Source organism: Ahaetulla prasina, chromosome 1, assembly GCF_028640845.1.
Source record: "Ahaetulla prasina isolate Xishuangbanna chromosome 1, ASM2864084v1, whole genome shotgun sequence".
Taxonomy (NCBI): Eukaryota; Metazoa; Chordata; class Lepidosauria; order Squamata; family Colubridae; genus Ahaetulla; species Ahaetulla prasina.
This window is the reverse complement of record NC_080539.1, coordinates 141,850,780-141,869,179: the sequence shown is the minus strand read 5'-3', so window position 1 is coordinate 141,869,179 and position 18,400 is coordinate 141,850,780. Positions and strand designations below refer to the sequence as shown.

General features: G+C 39.6%; 1 protein-coding gene and 1 long non-coding RNA gene across 3 annotated transcripts in view; one reads left to right on the top strand and one right to left on the bottom strand.

Annotated features, from left to right (window-relative positions):
• Positions 1–470: 470 nt before the first annotated feature.
• Positions 471–16,436, bottom strand: LOC131195251 (uncharacterized). Its single transcript, XR_009154387.1, has 3 exons — positions 16,126–16,436; positions 15,775–15,902; positions 471–1,945 (listed from the first exon to the last, which is right to left on the bottom strand). It is a non-coding gene; the product is annotated as an uncharacterized LOC131195251 (long non-coding RNA).
• A 117-nt stretch (positions 16,437–16,553) lies between these two features.
• FAM83B (family with sequence similarity 83 member B) overlaps positions 16,554–18,400 on the top strand; it is a 49,405-nt gene continuing 47,558 nt past the window's right edge. The window contains exon 1 of one of the 2 annotated variants that reach the window (XM_058176924.1): positions 16,554–16,697. The gene's annotated coding sequence lies outside the window, so the exon portion shown is untranslated. The remainder of the gene's footprint in view (positions 16,698–18,400) is intronic. The other variant, XM_058176933.1, reaches the window with a different exon arrangement.

Genomic DNA, 18,400 nt, shown 5'->3' with positions numbered 1-18,400 from the left:
CTTTAAATATGTAGCTTGCTCTAACAGTAACACATTTCACAGTCAGCTAAAGCAAATATTGAGAAGCTAATTCACAATGAAGCAGCATCATTAATCAGGATGTCACCCAAATTTGAGCAATATTATTGAATATGCTTTTTTTCCACTGAGTATGTCTATCAGAAAGTTAAATATAAGGCAAAGAAACTTCTTAAATACCAAGGACATTGGAGCATTAATATAATTAATGTTTCTTCTACATATATTAAAACACAACTGAACTGTGAGATTTGAAATTAAAGCTTAGCTATTTTAAATTAGTAATCCTATAATCTTCCTCATCAATAGAAAGTACACAGTATCTAAATCTGTCATTATTTATATTTTATCCTTATTTCCCCCCCCCATATTAATATTTTTTACTTCTATATAGGACTGTAAGTGTTCTTTCTAAGCCAAAAATTAGCAAATAACCAGTTAAAACAAGCAAGCAACCTTAAAATGAATGTTTAATCTCCTATAATGCACATTCATTTTTTCTGTTGAGTCCATGAGTTGTTAACATGGATAACTGAAAGTAATTTCTTTGAAATAAAAGTTTACAGTAGGAAGACTCATTTGGATGAATATGACACAAAAAAAACCCTCTTTCTCTTTCTCAGAACTTTGTCCTCTGAATTTAGTGGGGCTTATTTCCAAGTCAGTGGATACATGGTGGAATGCTGGTGGCAAATACCAAAGGATGATGATGATCTATTTTATTCATTAAACATGAAACTCAGTCAACATTTTAAAATGCATCACAAATATCATTGACTGGCGCTGATGGTTGATATGGTTTGCTGGCAGCATCCTAGGTACCAGCCAAATATCTTCTTAAAATTATATATTATGACAGTATACACAGCAAACGAGATAACTATGCTGGATTTCGTATCACAGATCACTAGTCGAACACTTTCCAAGTGTTTAGGACTGTGTGATGTATCGGCGAATTATGCGAGCAGATCCCAATAAGGTGGCCTTCTGCAGCTGACCAATGGTGATCTTGTCAGCGCCAATTGCTTTTAAGTGCTTGCCTAGGTTTTTAGGCACAGCTCCCAGTGTGCCGAGTACCACTGGAACCACCTGCACTGGTTTATGCCAGAATCTCTGCAATTCAATTCTCAAATCTTGATATCTGGTGACTTTTTCAAGTTATTTCTCATCGATTCTGCTGTCACCAGGTATAGCAATGTTGACTATCCACACATTTTTCTTTTCCACAATCGTGATATCCGGGGTATTGTGTTCCAAAACTTAATCAGTCTCTATTCGGAAATCCCACAGTGATTTTGCATGCTCATTTTCAATCACATTTTCAGGCTTATGATCCCACCAGTTCTTTGCTACAGGCAGATGGTAGTTGTGACACAAGTTCCAGTGGACCATCTGAGCAACTGTGTTGTGACGTTGTTTGTAGTCGGTCTGAGCTACTGTCTTACAGCAGCTCAGTATGTGATCAATGGTTTCATCTGCTTCTTTGCAGAGTCTGCATTTGGGATCATCAGCAGATTTTTCTATTCTGGCTTTGATTACATTTATTCTAATGGCTTGTTCTTGGGCTGCAAGAATCAATGTTCTGTTGGTCAGCCATAACCAGGTCTTTTCCTTATCTACTTTTCCTTGGATCTTTTCAAGGAACTGTCCATGCAGTGCTTTGTTACACCAGCTGTCAGCTCAAGTTTGATAACCCAGGTTAGTTTTCTGTAAAATTGTTGACAGGGGGATCATAGCAATGATGAACAGCAGAGGTGACAAAGAATCACCCTGGAAAATCCCTCTTTTGATGTTGACCAGTCCGTAGCTTTCACTTCCAATAAACAGTTCCGTTTTCCAGTGCTTCATCGCATTTGCAATGAAATTACTGATGCACTTGCATATTCCGATGACGTCCAGGCACTACTACTTCTCCTTCTTCTTATTACTATTATTATACAGAGAAAAAGATAAGAAAATATAGATTTATTGAGATGATGCAGACAATGAAGTCTCTAGAACTGCCTATTCCCTCTACAATATTTTTGATAAATTGAAACTGTTACAAGTTAAGGTTCAGTGATACTAGCCTGATACATGAGTATGCAAGTCAGGGATTACTTGCCATTTGCAAAGTATATCGCCAGATATTCAGACATGGGGAAAGTATGATTCCGGGACACTGATTGAGCTTCTCAAGGTTTGTCTGTTGTGTCTCCACACCCCCTTTGGGCACCTGGAAATAATGTGAACTAAAAATAAGATCACCTTACAGTGGTAGGCCTGATCCATTATCAACATAACAAGACGAAAAAGGTGCAAAACAAGAAGGTATGTACAAAAGACTCAGACAGGCACCTCCCTAATTTACATGAATATAAGTGGGGTGGGAATTGAAACAAAACCAGACTTCCAAGATTCTGTTACTGTAGCCAGTATTAACATGAGTAGTTTGAGCTCTCTTGTGGAGTCAATTTATTGGTTTGGTCCATATTGTGGGCTGACATTTTGCCATGACTGGGTAACCACCTCAGTTCTACACAGGGCAAGAATTGAAATGGCCTCTTTTGGTTCAAAGGGGATGAGGAAAGGATGTAATCAAAACTGGCAAATAAGCAAGACATTGCCATCTCAGCATCTTCATTATTCACGAAACATTGCCGGAGACTGAGATCTACAGATAAAGATTTAAAAACCCACAAATGTCATTCCAGAAGATTTTTAAATTTGAATAACATAAATATGCCTCTCTTCTTTCCTAAATAAAATAGTAGGTGACTTTTCTCATTTCCACAATCAGGTTGCAAACCTTTGAAGCTTCTGTTTCAAAAAGAAACCGGGTAGCTTTTTCATTCCTGTGGCAAAATTTTGCTGGCTGTGATCAGAGTGTAACCCCTTGCCAAATTCTTCAAGAATATACACCGATAATCCAATTTTCAGAAATGTGACGAGAAAACCCAACAGACCCAGGCATACACACATATAGTTTTTTGTCTGGATAAAGAGATAATGAGAAACTGAGAAATGAAATAGATTAAGCTTGTCTAAATAAAAATGAAAATAGGCCAAATTGTGCCAGTTTTGTTTAGTGTTTGGAACCTTCCATTGAAATGTGAAGGGTTTTTTTTTTTTTAAAAAAAGCATGTAAATTACAGTAAAATTTAACAGTCAATCCCCAGAATGACCTGTGCAATGTTTCAAAGTAAGTTAAAAATTTAAACGTCTGGACACATAGCTTTGTGATTTTCACATGCACTTAAATTACTGATGTGAAAAACAGTTTCTAATTTGTTGCATTTAATAATATATGTTACTTATATTTTATTGATGGTGAGAATATTGATATGAATTACAACATAATGCAGGAGAACACAAAAGTTTAATTATAGATTTTTCTCTTTCTACTAATATATTATATTAAAACACTTAAAATAATAATAAAAAATGAAAATATACAAAATGTGATTTGTGATCGAAGCAATGAACTATGTATGCAAGCCTAGAGTAGAAATAAGAAGGAAGATGCAATTAAATTCTAATACATAAACCAAACAGCGACTATTGAAGTATTTTAGTGTGAGATGTGAACTGGAAGGTGTATAGAAAGATTTAAGAAAAGAGCCAAGGGCTGGTTTAGGTTAGATAAAAACTGGAAGCATATTAGTCTCTAAAATTGTCTCCTTACAAAAATTAGTTGAGGATGAGTACAAACCAAAAACAGAACAGACTTCATCATAGGATTATATTTGATTCAGTTTTCACTCTCTTAAAGAACAATGATGAATAGCCTCCTTAAATTGCTTCTTGAGATTAGATTTGCACAGTGCTGGACTCCTTTTTTCACCTTGATTTTTTACAACTATGAGAAAACAAAAAATTTCTGCAGACACTCAACTTTCTTGGTGCAGCTCTCCTAAGCACCAATTTACCCAAAAAGGATTGACGCAATTCAAATTCAGTTCTGGTTGCCTTGGGGAAGAAATAACAAACTTTTGAAGCTGAAGACTTTCTTGGCCTGGAAGTAGTATGCCATGTATTGAATTGCTAAGCTGTGGGGTTTGAGCTGGGTTGAAAAACTAGGCCAGGATAAAATTTAATGTAATAATTTGAAATAATTACTTTTCATGTGTTTAATTTGAAGATTCTACCTCATTAAAAGCTGCAGTTTGTGGGTGTCAGAGTTTGTTGCAGAAATTAAATCCAGACAGCACATATAGGCAGACTGATGCAGCAGGATTCATTAACTTCTTTATATATATAATAATACATGAAGTAAATTTACAATACCAATATAGATTCTTCTTATCCGGTAGAAGTTACAAGAAAGATATAAGGCAGGAGAGAACAGTTAGTTTCATTTCAGCAGAGCACTCTGCTTCAGTTTCTCTGCACAGATTCAGAAGCTGCAGATTAAGACATGCCCTGGGTACAGTCTGTCTCAGCTCCCAAACAGCCCTCATTGGCTGACTTAGTTGCTCTGTCTATTCATTGGCTGACGTTGTTACCATGACTCTGCCAGTTCATGAATAATCTGACAATGGGCATTTCAAATCTCTTGAAAATAATCCAAATTGGTTTTATAATTGACTGAGTTCTATAGAGGTTGAGGTTCCAACACATCTCTTCTGGTATTGACAAAGACTAGCATAAAAATAATTTTTAAAAAATGAGCTGATGAAGCTTTTAAACATATCTACATGATGTGATTCCTTTTTAGAAACTCAATATGGTTATGAATGAATGACTGTACACATGATATTAAGGATCAGCTCTGAATATTTACATACATACATACATAAATACACACACACACACACATACATCTTTATGTATGTATGTATATATGTATGTGTTCTGTCCCCCCCACCTCAGTCCGGGAGACATGTGAACTGACTCAATTAGCCAGCAATTTAGTCCACGGCAGCTATCAGCTCTGGCAGCAGACCAGCAAACGTCTGCCAAGGTTTTCTTTCACAGAAGCTCGTTACCGGAGCAACCAGGAAGTCAGGAACAAACAGCAATCCAGGCCAAATGCTCAGTCAAATAGTTCAGCTCAAGTTTTCTCCAGTCAGTTTGTTTTGTCCGTCACAAAGTAGTAGAGCAGTCCCTCCTGCTTTTATACCCTGTGGGGTGTGGCTCCGTGACTCAGCACTCTCTAGGCATGCCCCATCCCTTCTTTCGTTGTTCCCGCCTCTCTTGTCTATGAAACCTGGGATCTAACCAGGACTGATTGTCCACAGCTGAGTCTGGAAGCGTTGCCTGGCGGGGGGAGATACAGGAGACAGAGGCCTCGTCACCTCCTCCACCTGGCCTGCCTCTGGCTCCTGGAGCTGAGCAAGAGAGGCCAGCCCTGCAGAGGGGAGCCCTGATGGCCCTTCCCCCTCACTCTCTGAGTCACTTTCTGGCAGGGGGCCAGGCCCGGGGGGATGGGGTGGCTGGAGCCACAACAGTATGTATCTAAATACTTTTTATTTTTTTAAAAAAACAAGATGACATAACAAATACTAACATAAAACATATACTCCTTCTTTACATCAGCTTCGTTTTGGTATTCTTCTATTATTTACATTTCCCCCCTCTCATTTCCTTTAATTATGCTTATCTTTTTTGTCCCATTATCCCTTATTTCTGTATATATTCCATCTTACCTATCATTATAACAATTCATTTTCTTTCATGCACTACCCCTGTGTGTGTGTGTGTGTGTGTGTGTGTGTGTGTGTGTGTGTGTGTGTGTGTGTGTGTTTTAAATATCCAGCCCTGAATATGATTGGAAACAGCATTCTTTTAAATGGCCATATAAACTGAATACACAAATAGCATTACACTGATTAACTATTTTATGTACATGCTACTACTCCAAATATGGCTTGTGATGCACAGGAAGGTTGCAAAAGGAGAGTAATCCATTAGGGAAGTCCATAGGAAGTGGATCAAAAAAGTCAAGATGGCAACCACAATCGTGCAACTGAAGCCCTACATGTAAAAAAAGGCTGGGCTTCTATTGCATGGCTTTGACCGCTGTTTTGATTTTTTTGTCCCTTCCCTGCAGATCAACCCTGGATCACAGAAAGTGCCTTCCTTGCCAGTTTGGTTTAGAAATACAGCAGATGCAAAGCAAACAAGATGCTTGATGATAAAGGTGATATGCTTGATCACACTCTGAAGACTCTTAACAAAAGTATTGCAGACTTCAAAAATTGTGTCCTGATGGAGTACAGCACGGGTGTCAAACTCGCGGCATCATGTTGCCATCATGTGACATATTTTGACATTTTTCCCCTTCTGGGGAAAAAGCTGGGGTGGCCTGTGCTGGGGTGGGCGTGGCCTGTGCGTGACACATCTTGTCCACCGACCACTAGTTTGACACCCCTGGGTTGGTCCTGAACTTAGTCAGTGAGAAAGAAGAAGGGTGCAGAAGGAACTCAGATGATTCTTCTCCAGCAACACACAGACTGAAGTATATATATTCAGGACCAGAGGTGGTTCTCAGCAGGTTCTGACCAGTTCTGGAGAACCGGTAGCAGAAATTTTGAGTAGTTTGGAGAACCGGTAGTAAAAATTCTGACTGGCCTTGCCCCCATCTTTTCTCTGCCTCCCAAGTCCCAGCTGATCGGGAAGAAATGGAGATTTTGCAGTAACCTTCCCATGGAGTGGAGTGGGAATGGATATTTTACAGTATCCTTCCCTTGCCACGCCCACCAAGCCACACCCACAGAACTGGTAGTAAACAAATTTGAAACCCACTACTGTTCAGGACTATGAGAAAATGGCTTTTTCTTGTAATAACTTCTGAATTTTGTACTTTAGACTCCCATCTGCCACTATTCTCAATACATTTAAAAAAAATATAATCAACACAAGTACACTCTTGGAAAGCTTTTGTCTGTGAGTTGAAGATGATCCTCCTTCACCCGGTAGACCTTATTTTAAAAACATGAAGGGCATGTCCAGAGCATGAGCAGGGAGATGGTAAAAGTTCTATGTCATGAACAACAACAACAACAGCAACAACAACAACAACAAAATCACATAAGGCAGATGTGCAATATAATGATATATATGAAACAGATTGATAAACAGCCTTGGGTTTCTTTTACATTGCATCCTCTGCACATTTCATGGCTAACCAAATGGCTCCTTTTTTTTTCCTGTAGGAAAACAAGCACAGGATAATATTGGCAATGACATCCTGCTTCACCAAATTCTTTCTTTCATGGCTGAGAATAGAGCAGAGGTCACCTTTTTATGTTGCTGTCTGTTATGTATATAAAAGGGTTAAGGCTGGAATAATTAAAAGCCTCTCCCCTGGGGATTCTCCATGTCATTTACATGGGTCTAAAAGCTCCATGTCTTTTGTGTTACTGATATAGATAACATTGATCAATGATACCAGTATTAAGACCTTGGACCTTTTAATCTTTGGCCTTTTGTGTCTTTTTTATCCTTGCTTTTGTAGGTTTTCCAGTTTGATCCAATCTGCCAATTAACTATTTTTGATCCTTATGTCCATTTAATTAAAAAAAACATATTTTTGCTAGTGCTGAGGATTGTTCTGCTTACTGTGTTCTGGGTAACAAGATTGGCTGGGAGTGTGCTGAGTGCAAACTAAATATCCTGTTTCCCCAAAAATAAGACCTATCCAGAAAATAAGGCCTAGAATGTTTTATGTGTGACTAATATAAGCCCTACCCCCAAAATAAGCCCTACTTAAGAGCCTATGCAGCTGGCCATTCATCCATTCTGTCTGATTGCTTGTGGTGCCTACCCATGAGCTGAGGTGGGGGGCTGGTGGAGCTGCCCCATGCGCCCCACACTGGCTTACGCTGGCTTACCTCAGGGCAGCCAGGCCATCCATGCCCAACACCTGCCATGCAGCAGCAGCTTCGGCAGCCATATGCAGCAGGACCACGCATGGCCGATGGCCCACTTCTACTTGCTCATGGCTGCAATGTAGCAGGAGACCAAGTGGCGTGCTAGTGCCGTGGCTTCGAGGTGAGGCACGTGTTGGGACATGGATGGACTGGCTGCCGTGGCTCTGAGGTAAGCCAGTGCGGGACATATGGGGAAGCTCCACCCCTGCCTCACCTCATGGCCATAGCACCAGTGCATCACTCAGCCTCCTGCTCCGTTGTGGCCACGAGCAAGCAGAAGAAGCGGGCCGGCGGTCACACAGGGTCCTGTGGAATGTGGCTGCTTGAGCCGCTGCTGTGAGGTAAGGCACATGTCAAGGCTGGGTGGCCCACCATGAGCAAGCAGAAGAAGTGGGCCTCCCATGTACTCTTAAAGTACATGGGGGGGGGGAGAAATAAGACTTCCCCCCAAAATAAGCCCTAGTGCTTATTTTGGGGCCCAAAAGAAAATAAGACCTATGCTTATTTTTGGTGAAACATGGGTAGGAAATTCCTCACAGGGATTTTCCAACAGATGGTAATACAAATCAACTTTCTGAAGAAACATAATTGCAGCTGAGTTATTTCCATGGGGGTAAAATTGTTTCGCAAACTTCCTCTATCTTTGGCATATATTCTGATGATTTCTTGGTGCCAAACAAAAAAATTGGTACCAACAACGGGTTGTCATTATTTGAATGTCATTGTTGGAAGTGGCTTTGGGATTGCAGCAGTTAATTCGTATAGGAGGATCGGTCTGCGTTATTCCCATTTTTAATCCTGATTGCATTACTTTTGGATGCTTAATGACTGAAATTCAATACCAGGTGGAATTTTATTTAGCTAATTAAATATACTTAGTTTTTTTTATTGGGTAAAATCTTTTTGTTTTACTCAATGTTAACCACTTAAGTCCGACAAGCAAATAGGGTGACCATATAAAGCTAAATCTAAATGAATTAAGAAATGAATCTCTATGTCTGTGGTATATTTAGATGTAATTTTATACTGATTTATTTTGCAGTAGTTTTATCTCTTAACATGTGCACTTGATCAAAAGGAAATGAAATGCATTGTTCAATAATAAATCCAAACTCAAAACAGGAACTGGTTTCTACAATTTGCATCGCAGCTTCAGGCAAATGTAGGAGGGAACTCAAAAAGTTTTACATATACAAATTGATAATGGCCTTTCCTGTTGGTGACATTCATATTTCACCCAGACGAAGCCCCCAATCACTGCCTCTAAATTACCTACAGAGTACAGATATACAAAGAACACCATAAAAAGGTAAAGGTAAAGGTTCCCTTCGCACATACGTGCTAGTCGTTGCCGATTCTGGAGGGGGTGCTCATCTCCGTTTCAAAGCCGAAGAGCCAGTGCTGTCCGAAGACATCTCCGTGGTCATGTGGCCGGCATGACTCAACGCTAAAGGCGCACGGAACGCTGTTACCTTCCCACCAAAGGTGGTCCCTATTTTTTCTACTTGCATTTTTACGTGCTTTCGAAACTGCTAGGTTGGTAGAAGCTGGGACAAGTAACGGGACCTCACTCCGTTACGTGGCAATACTAGGGATTCGAACTGTTGAGCTGCCGACCTTTCGATCGACAAGCTCAACATCCTAGCCCCCTGAGCCACCACGTCCCCTATAAGAACAGCATAGCACCATCTAATTCTACTGTTTGATAGAGGTTATGCTGGAGGGACAACAGATTTAGGATGGCAGAAGTTTTCCTTGGCTTCAGGACAGGAGGAAATTGCATGGTTAAAGCAACTGAATCCTTTACAATAGAATTCTTATTATTCTATTCCAAGCAGTTTCCAAATCCTCTTTATTTACATCCAGTTTTCATTTATTCTTGATTGGGTGCCTAAAATGTCTTCTAATACATTCTCATATAGGACTTATATTTTCACTTCCTGAAGACCATGCTCTTTTAGTCTAGTTTCTCTCACTTTCTTTAATGGCTATTTTCATCTAAGATTTATCCTGATCCTACCATATACAGGTAGTTCTCAATGTACGACTGCAATTGAGCACGGCAATCACATAACCTTGGGATACAGCAACGGTCCTAAGTATGAGTCAGTCACCAAGCATCTGAATTTTGATCCCATGATAATAGGGATGCTACAAAGGTTGTGTGGAAAATGGTTATAAGTCATTTTTTCAGTGTCGTTAGGATGTGCTACCTATTTTTATTAAAATATCAGTAAATCCCCAACTGAGTTCTTTACAAATTTTGGGTTGGATATCATCTTTTTAATTTTCATCTGTCAGTTCACACAATCATTTAATTTACCATTATCTGTTCATCAGATTTTACTCTTAAAACAACAGTTGTAGGTAAAGTTACTGTTTGCTTTTCTTTCCTTTTATTCTCCTATTGAAAAGTTCTAGGCAACTGTTTTTCTTTCTAAATTATAGCCTAGATCAGTCTTTTATCTAGAGTTACTTTGCTAAATATATATTATTTCCCACAAGGAAAAAAGTAGAGATGGTTAAACTGACTGCTTTATTCAAAGAAAAGAACATTTCTAATTTTGTTTTTACTTGGAAACTGCTCCTGGGTTTCGTGCTCAAGATGGAAAAATGAAACTTTGATTTTGGATTTTGCCAATAGGTTTATTGTTATAGAAATGACTAGTATATATTACTGTGTAACTGTAAAAATTGAAGCTGTAATGCTATTATCGCCTACTGTGCTCATCAAGGTTCTTAGATTGCCCTTAGATGCACAACACAATGATTAGTTTAACCATAGTTATGGAATAAATCAGGGGTGGCTTTCAAAACCCATCACTACTGGTTTGTGCACACGATGCTTCTGTACATGTGCAGAAGCGTCCGGGTGGGTGGGTGGGGCCTCCTGCCGCCGCCACCAGTTTGCCCGATCTGGGGCGAACTGGAAGCAACCCACCACTGGAATAAATTACAACTGGCTAGATTTATATAGTATGCTAATTCATAAACCATGGTTTGCTAGGGCTCAATGGTTAAGAAGTTGAAACCTTGTTGACAAATGTTTCAGAAACCAATTTTATTTATTTATTTATTTACTTATTTATTTATTTTGTCACAACAATATATATAGGTATCATACAAAAAAGATTATATAGTATATAAACATATATATGAGTAAATATTAGGAGGTATAAGCATATATATAAGAAGAAGAAAAAGAAAAACAATAGACAGGAACGGTAGGTACGTTTGTGCTCTTATGCACGCCCCTTATGGTCCATTTTAAAATGGAAATACTTGAGAACAATTTCTGCACTTCAATATCTAGTACAAATTTTTAACTTTTATGTGTATTAAAAATATTCAATGAATTTACTGGAAGCTTCCTAGACAGTCAGTAATGAGAATGTATTCTGCTTCTGTCCTCTTAACCACAGCCATCACTTCACGTAACTGCCACTGAATATGCTAAAGCTTAATTTTATTTAATTAATCTAAGATATGACTTTAAGTTTGATTGTCATAGATCAAATGGTCTTCTTTCCATAAAAATCATGTTGGTCCTTAGAAAATAATTCTTCATCAGAACATACAGCTTTCAACTAGCAGTGTCTGAAGCAAATTCAGATTTCATCAAAATGAGTTAACATGCATTTTATTACAATGCAAACTCTGTATTATACATAGTTCACATATTTACATAGTTCACATACATATTGTGATGTACCTATAAAAGGTCAGATTTTACCTTGCAATGTCAGGAGGCACTTTTTAGCATCCCTCACATGGATGCCCATGTCTTCAACAGAACTTTTCAACTAGATCAATTTTTTTAAAAAAAAGAATGAAATTTTTGCTGTAGTTCCATTTCCCTTGTATCTCCATTATCCATTTTTTATCTCCATAGCCACCCATCCATAACATTATTCTGATGACTGGAATCAATATATTTCTCCTTTAAGAAAAGAACTCATGCTCATCCAAGAACATAGGTTGTTGTTGTTGTTGTTTGTGGTGGAAACATATGATCATAAAAGGCAAGGCAGTAAAGCAAAGTCACTAATACTACTCTGATGTCCTTTCTTAAATAAGTTCTCTCTGGATCTGTTATAATAGGCTCTATTTATAAATCAATTGCTCCAATCATCTACTCTGTCAAGGTGTGCAGATCACAGAGAAATGAATTCTCACAAACCACTTTCAACCAAGCATTGAAGCAATCAGTGTTACTGGAATACACAAAGACTCTCTGAATTTAAAGCTATAGCAAAGCTGTTGGTTTAAAGTACTTTATACAATCATTGCCACATTCACTTTTTCTTGTTCACACCCCACTTACCTAAATGCCATCCAACCAGGCTGGCCAGGCATTAACTAGAGGAATAGGAGCCACCAAATATATATCAAAGAACTGGGGTGCCTCTTTTTATCCCTACATCCTTGTTTTAGGGATTTGTAAATTTGGCAACTGTCCGTGACATTAAGGTTTCTTGAGACTTTGTACCCAGCTTCTCTTTGTTGTCTTTTGATGGAATTTTTTCCATGTCTTTTGACTCTTAACAACTTATCTTCCTATTATCTATTTCTGAAGGCATCTTTTGACATTTAATTGTGTTTGTCCTGTGTCCAGTTAATTTTTAACTTATAGCAGCAATTGTCAATGTCGGCCTAGTTTACACATTTGAAGCTCACTCCTGCATGGCTTTTACAACTTTAAAGGTCATTTTATTTCACTGGGACTATCAATTTTATTGGGATCCCTTTTGAGGGAAGGCTGATTGGAATAACTAATTTAATACTACCCGTATATGTTATAATTTGTTGCTACTGATGTTTTTGCAGTTTAACATATTGTAACGCCACCCACATTTTGATCGAGTGGATTATAAGAACTATAAACTAAATAAATAAATTACATCATGCATGTGTGAGACAGATTGTCTTTGTTTTCTCAAAGCTATAAGCATAGATTGGGAAGTAAACAAAAAGTATCTTCCAGAAGACAACAGCAAATCACTTCTGTCCTTTGACAAGAAAACAACATGGATTTGTGCATATAATCAACAGGAATCAAACTGGACTCAATACATACAACAAAAACAATGCAAAATATTTATGAAAAAATAAAATATTTTTATATTTTAAAATATATCTATTATCTAAAGGTAAAGGTAAAGGTTCCCCTCGCCCCTCAGTCATGGCAGAGAAATCACAGCTGCCTGCCAAAGTTCAAACAAATGACTCATGTAGCAAGACTTTCAGCTCTTTTTGAAACGGTTCAGCTAAATTTTGCTTCCCGTAAAGTGAGAGCAGTCCCAAAGCTCCTTATATATATAAGGGAGCCCACCCTTCCTTTTGATGACGCCGCCTCTCTAATCTTCTGAAGCGCGGGTCAAGCCAAGCTTCATTATTATTATCAGCTGGGTCTGAAGGCGTAACCTGGGGAAGGGAGGAATCAGGGGATGACGGCCTCATTACGTCCTCCGACTGGTCCGGATCTGGCTCCTGGAGCCGAGCCAAGGGAATCGGTGCTCCCGAGGTAAACCTTACCAGCCCTTTCCCCTCACTCTCTGAGTCACTTTCGGGCATGGGGCCAGGTTCAGGGGCTGGAGTCACAACACCAGAGGCACACGGAACGCTGTTACCTTCCCACCAAAGGTGGTCCCTATTTTTTCTACTTGCATTTTTATGTGCTTTCGAAACTGCTAGATTGGCAGAAGCTGGGACAAGTAACGGAAGCTCAACCTGTTACACGGCAGCACTAGGGATTCGAACCGCTGAGCTGCTGACCTTTCGATCGACAAGCTCAACATCCTAGCCCCTGAGCCACCACATCCCAATATCTATTATCTACATGCTATTAAATCTCTTGTATTTTAACCTTAACTTGGGCTAAATGGTGCATTATAGGGCAGAATTTTTTTTCAACTGAAGTACGTCAAATGGGTTAACACACAGAATACCTCTGGAACCCATGACTCCTGTGGAATTGATGTTTGGCAAATTTTATAAAACATTTTATTGCATAAAAATTATTCTAAATTATAATTTAGAATTTTTTCAGGTACATTAGAAGCTCTGCCATTGTTGAAAGCACTGAGGAATTTGGTAAAGAAACATCCCTGAAATGATGACCCAAAAGGCAACAGTTGTCTAGTTTTAAAATTAAATTATCTAATATACCATAACACAATCTGACAAGATAATTTCATGACACCCTTATAAATTAAAAAAATAATACAAAACCAACATATGTATTAAACCTCTGGGAAACTTAACACACCTTTTTTTATGTAAACACCACAGATCTTAGAGGAAAATATTGGCTCTGCCAATTATGTTGACATTACTGTGCTATTCCAATACCTGCTATATTTCTTGGAAGCAGGAAACAAAAAATAAACCAAAAAGGTAATCCTTGAGAGGATGGCCAGGTACCTGATTTATTCTTGCCCAGAACATCATTACAATGGATTGTTACCAAAATTGAGCAACAACATTATTTTACATGGCATTCGTGTTAATAATGCATTGCATTATTTCTGAGCACACATGCATTTCATATTTCTGAGACTTAAAACACCAATTTTCCCATTAATTCTATCCCCATGGCAAAACATAGAATGAAAAATTACCCTTTTGGCACCAATAACATGCCTTTAGTCACAACCTCTCCATCCCAAATATTACTTAGCAACAAGAAAGTTGCTTAGCTGCTTCTTCCTATGAACAGATTGGCAGATTAGACTGGGTTCAGCATCACAACCAGGTCTTTGCTGCTAATCAGTTCTTGTTTAACTCTCAGGAGCATATTGGCCTCTACTGCATTCATATCTAGTCTGAGTAGTACTGAGAAGTGTGCCAAAAGAAATCTGAAATTTGAAATCTAGCAAAAGAGAAAATAATTGGATTTATAGATTATAATAAACTGCAAGTGCTCTGCTTGGTTTCAGCTAAGCATGAATTGTGAACACCAGTTTATGACTTGTTCAGCTAACCAAGGTTAAAGCCAATAATGGCTTCCGAAAAAGTTTGAGCCCTGCCTTCCTTTCTTATTTTATAGGATGGGTAAAAGGAGACCAACTATTACAACTCTCAGCCTTGTCTCATTTTCCTCTCAGTACAGGCTTATAGAAATAAGATCCCTTAATATCTCCTTTTCTTGCCTTAGGTCAGGTAAGGTGAACAAGTAAGAAAAGGCAGGAACTTCATCCTCTTCTCAGTCTCTGAATTAGAGATCCACCTAAAACCACAAACTAATCACTGATCACATTTGTGACCATAGATAAAACTGAACAAGATTGGGGAGGATACCATTACAATCTGAGGATCAGATCTATGTGGATTCATGAATTTACACAGATCTCAATATGAAATATTGAAAGAATGTTATTTTTGAAGCAAACTGTGGGCATAATCATCTATGCAGGTTCACAGGAAATGCTAAATCCTGGTAGTTTGGATTATTTAGATTAGAATGTAAAGTGAATTTATCCAATTGTGGTTTACTCACTACCTATGCATTAGTCTGTTACTTCTCCCTCACCATGCTATTTGACTCTGGTATAAAATTAGGGTCTTGAATCAATGCCATTATGCTGTGGCATTGTATGGACAACTGATGGCCCTGGTTAAATTCCTAAATTTAATTATAATAGTCAGGATACAGGTATTCCTTGATTTACAACCACAATTGAGGCCAGAATTTCTGTTGCTAAGTGAGACATTTGTTAAGTGCTCCATTTTACACCCTTTCTTGCCATTGTTGTTAAGTAAATGGTTGCAGTTGTTAAGTGAGTAACACATCTGTTAAATGAATCTGGCTTTCCCATTGGCTTTGCTTATCAGAAGATTGTAAAAAGTGTTCACATCACTCTTGGACACTACAATGATCATAAATAACAAATCAGTTGCCAACCTGTTGAACTTTGATCACGTGACTCTGGAGATACTGCAAAGGTTGTAAGTGCGGAAAAACAGCCATAAGTCGAAGACTACCTATCCTACCAAAAAGAGCCGGATTTGTGATGTTACTGCTCATTCATTCTATTTTAAAAAAAGAATCATGCAAAAAGTAAGATCAAAAATAATTTATTTGAGAATAGACATATTATCAAAAATAATAAGAGCAAAAATAATTTTTAAAAATACCTAGGCATTCCTCCACCTCTCCCCCCAAGCTCTTATTTAACGTCGGCCATTAAATGAGCGCAAACAAACCTACATTCTTCATTTAAATCGAGGTTTGTCTTTCTATTTCCTTACTCACCACCCAGCAAGTTACATGTTCATCCAGATCATTCCCCGGGTGCTTTCTTGTGTAGTCGCTACACGCCGTCCGGAGTTTTAACTTTACTTGCTCTCTCCGCTTCTAACTTTCCCGTCGCCGAGGCGAAGTCCGGGGCTTCCCGTTTTCCACGTCCATCCCGAGCGGCTGCCGCTCCGAAACAGGAGCAGAAGCCGCGGCGTTTGTTTTGGGTTTTTTTTACAGCGGCACAACGGGACAGGTCTCGATTTCGTCCGAGGAAGGGAAGGGAAGGGCTGGGTCCTCCGGGTTCAAACTTCAAACAGGTTCCTGCTCCGCTCTTTCGGCGGCAGCCGTCAGGGCAGGGTTTGATGTGTAACCCTTTTTCCCAGCGTGCTGGAACTCGTTTCCACGCCCGTCCCTGCCCACAAAATCGCTCCCGAAGAGAGGGAAGGGCGGGAAATACCTGGGAGGAAGACGGAACAGCGTCCCGACTTGAAGCTCTCAGCACTTTTTCCCAACAGGACCCGGGCGGTTTATAGCAGTCGAGCGGCGGGAAAAGCTCGGGGGATCCTCGCTCGCCGGGACTCAGCGAAGTAAGTTTTGGGGGGGTGGCGGTGGTGGCGGCGTCCCGTCGGCTTTCCCTCGCTTCGCCCCGCAGTTCGGGGAGGCGGGGTGGGTGGGGTAGGGTGGGAGGTTTTCGGCCGGCGGGTCGCGGGACTTCCCGCCTTACACGAGTCCCAGCCGACAGCCTGTTGTGATGATGTTGTTGTTGTTGCGGGTGGCTTCGTTTCCAAGCTCTGCGTCTGCGGAGAAGGGCTGGAGGGAGGCTTCTTTCCCCCGCACGCCTTCTCTTCTAAGGACGGAAAGATGGACGGCTCCGATTGCCAGGCTTGGCTTGCCAAGCCAGAGCTGAGGAAAAAAAGGAAGAAAGAAAAAAACGCGTGTCGTATTTGGAGTTCGGGGTTAAGGGGGGAGTGGGGAATAAGGGGGGGGGCCCTCTGTCCTAGCTTGGAATGAAGAAGAGGCAAGGAATGAATAATATGGGGGTTATTTGAGGCTGTCCCGAGAGGGGGAGCTTTGCTGGCGGGAAAGGAGTGGACGGTGTTCTTCAAAGTCACCTCATAACGTGGTAAACTTTAGGTGAGGGAGAAGGAAAATGGTTCCGCAGCTTAAGAGTTTAAGCGAGCGAAAGAAAAGAAGGAAGGCAGAGGCGAGGCGGGGCCCTTAAGAGGCCAAATAAACCGGTCACAACTTTTGCGTGACTGGAAGGCTCCCTCAGCGAAGGCAACCGCGAGTGTTAACTTTAGTCCGAATCTGGCCATCCCTTTCTTCGCCTCCCACGGACGGTTGAAGGGGGAGAAAAAGCAGATAAAAACGGATGAGGATTGATGTTTCCACAGACTTCTGTTACTTTTCCTGAGGAGATTTTTCGGGCCGCTTTGCGATGTTTGAATTGCTTTTTATTTCAAAACAAAACTTGACTGTGTTTCGAATGCGAAGATGAAACGTTGAAGGAGTGAAGGCCGGTTCTGTGCAGGTTTACCTTCGACCACAGCGAGACGTTAAAGTTTTGTTTCCAGTTTCATATTGGGAAGGGAGAGTTTTTAAAGCTCTTTTTCTCTTCTTGGGGCCCTTTTCTCCCTCCCCCACCCTTGCCTCCCCTCCCCCATCCAAGTCTGGAAAATTCATGCAATCTAAAGAAAAGATAAGGGAGATACCTAAATGGGATGATATAGCGCTTTTCAGCTATGCTTCCTTTGCTTTCAAAATTAAAATTCATCACGTGATAGGAGCACAGTAAGGTTTGAGTCATGCATCTGCCACTGCACCTCATGTATGAAAGATTTCATTTATTTATTAAATTTGTATGCTGCCCATCTCTATCAAGCGACTCTGGGTGGCTTACAATACCATAAATAACAGAATAAAAACAATTACAGGATTGAAACGTTAAAACATAAGACATTAAAGTTAAAGCATGAAAATATTGAAGTGGATAGAAATCTAGGCAATGAATATGCTCCCAATACCGCAGTATTTCAAAAACACATTTAAAAACCATTATTTTAAAATCATTTCATAATAGGATGAGGAATTTCAATTTATGATTAATATTTTACTTTTGGGGCGTGCTAGAAAGGATTGCAAGTTAAATTGATGAATTCAGGTGGTGAGTGTAGAACCCTGACAAATTGGACTGTATAAGATGATAATTATATGTTTATTCTACCTTTTAGACATTTTGGCCAATTTGTACCAACATTTCTAGAAATTGCTCCATTTTATTCTTATGTCC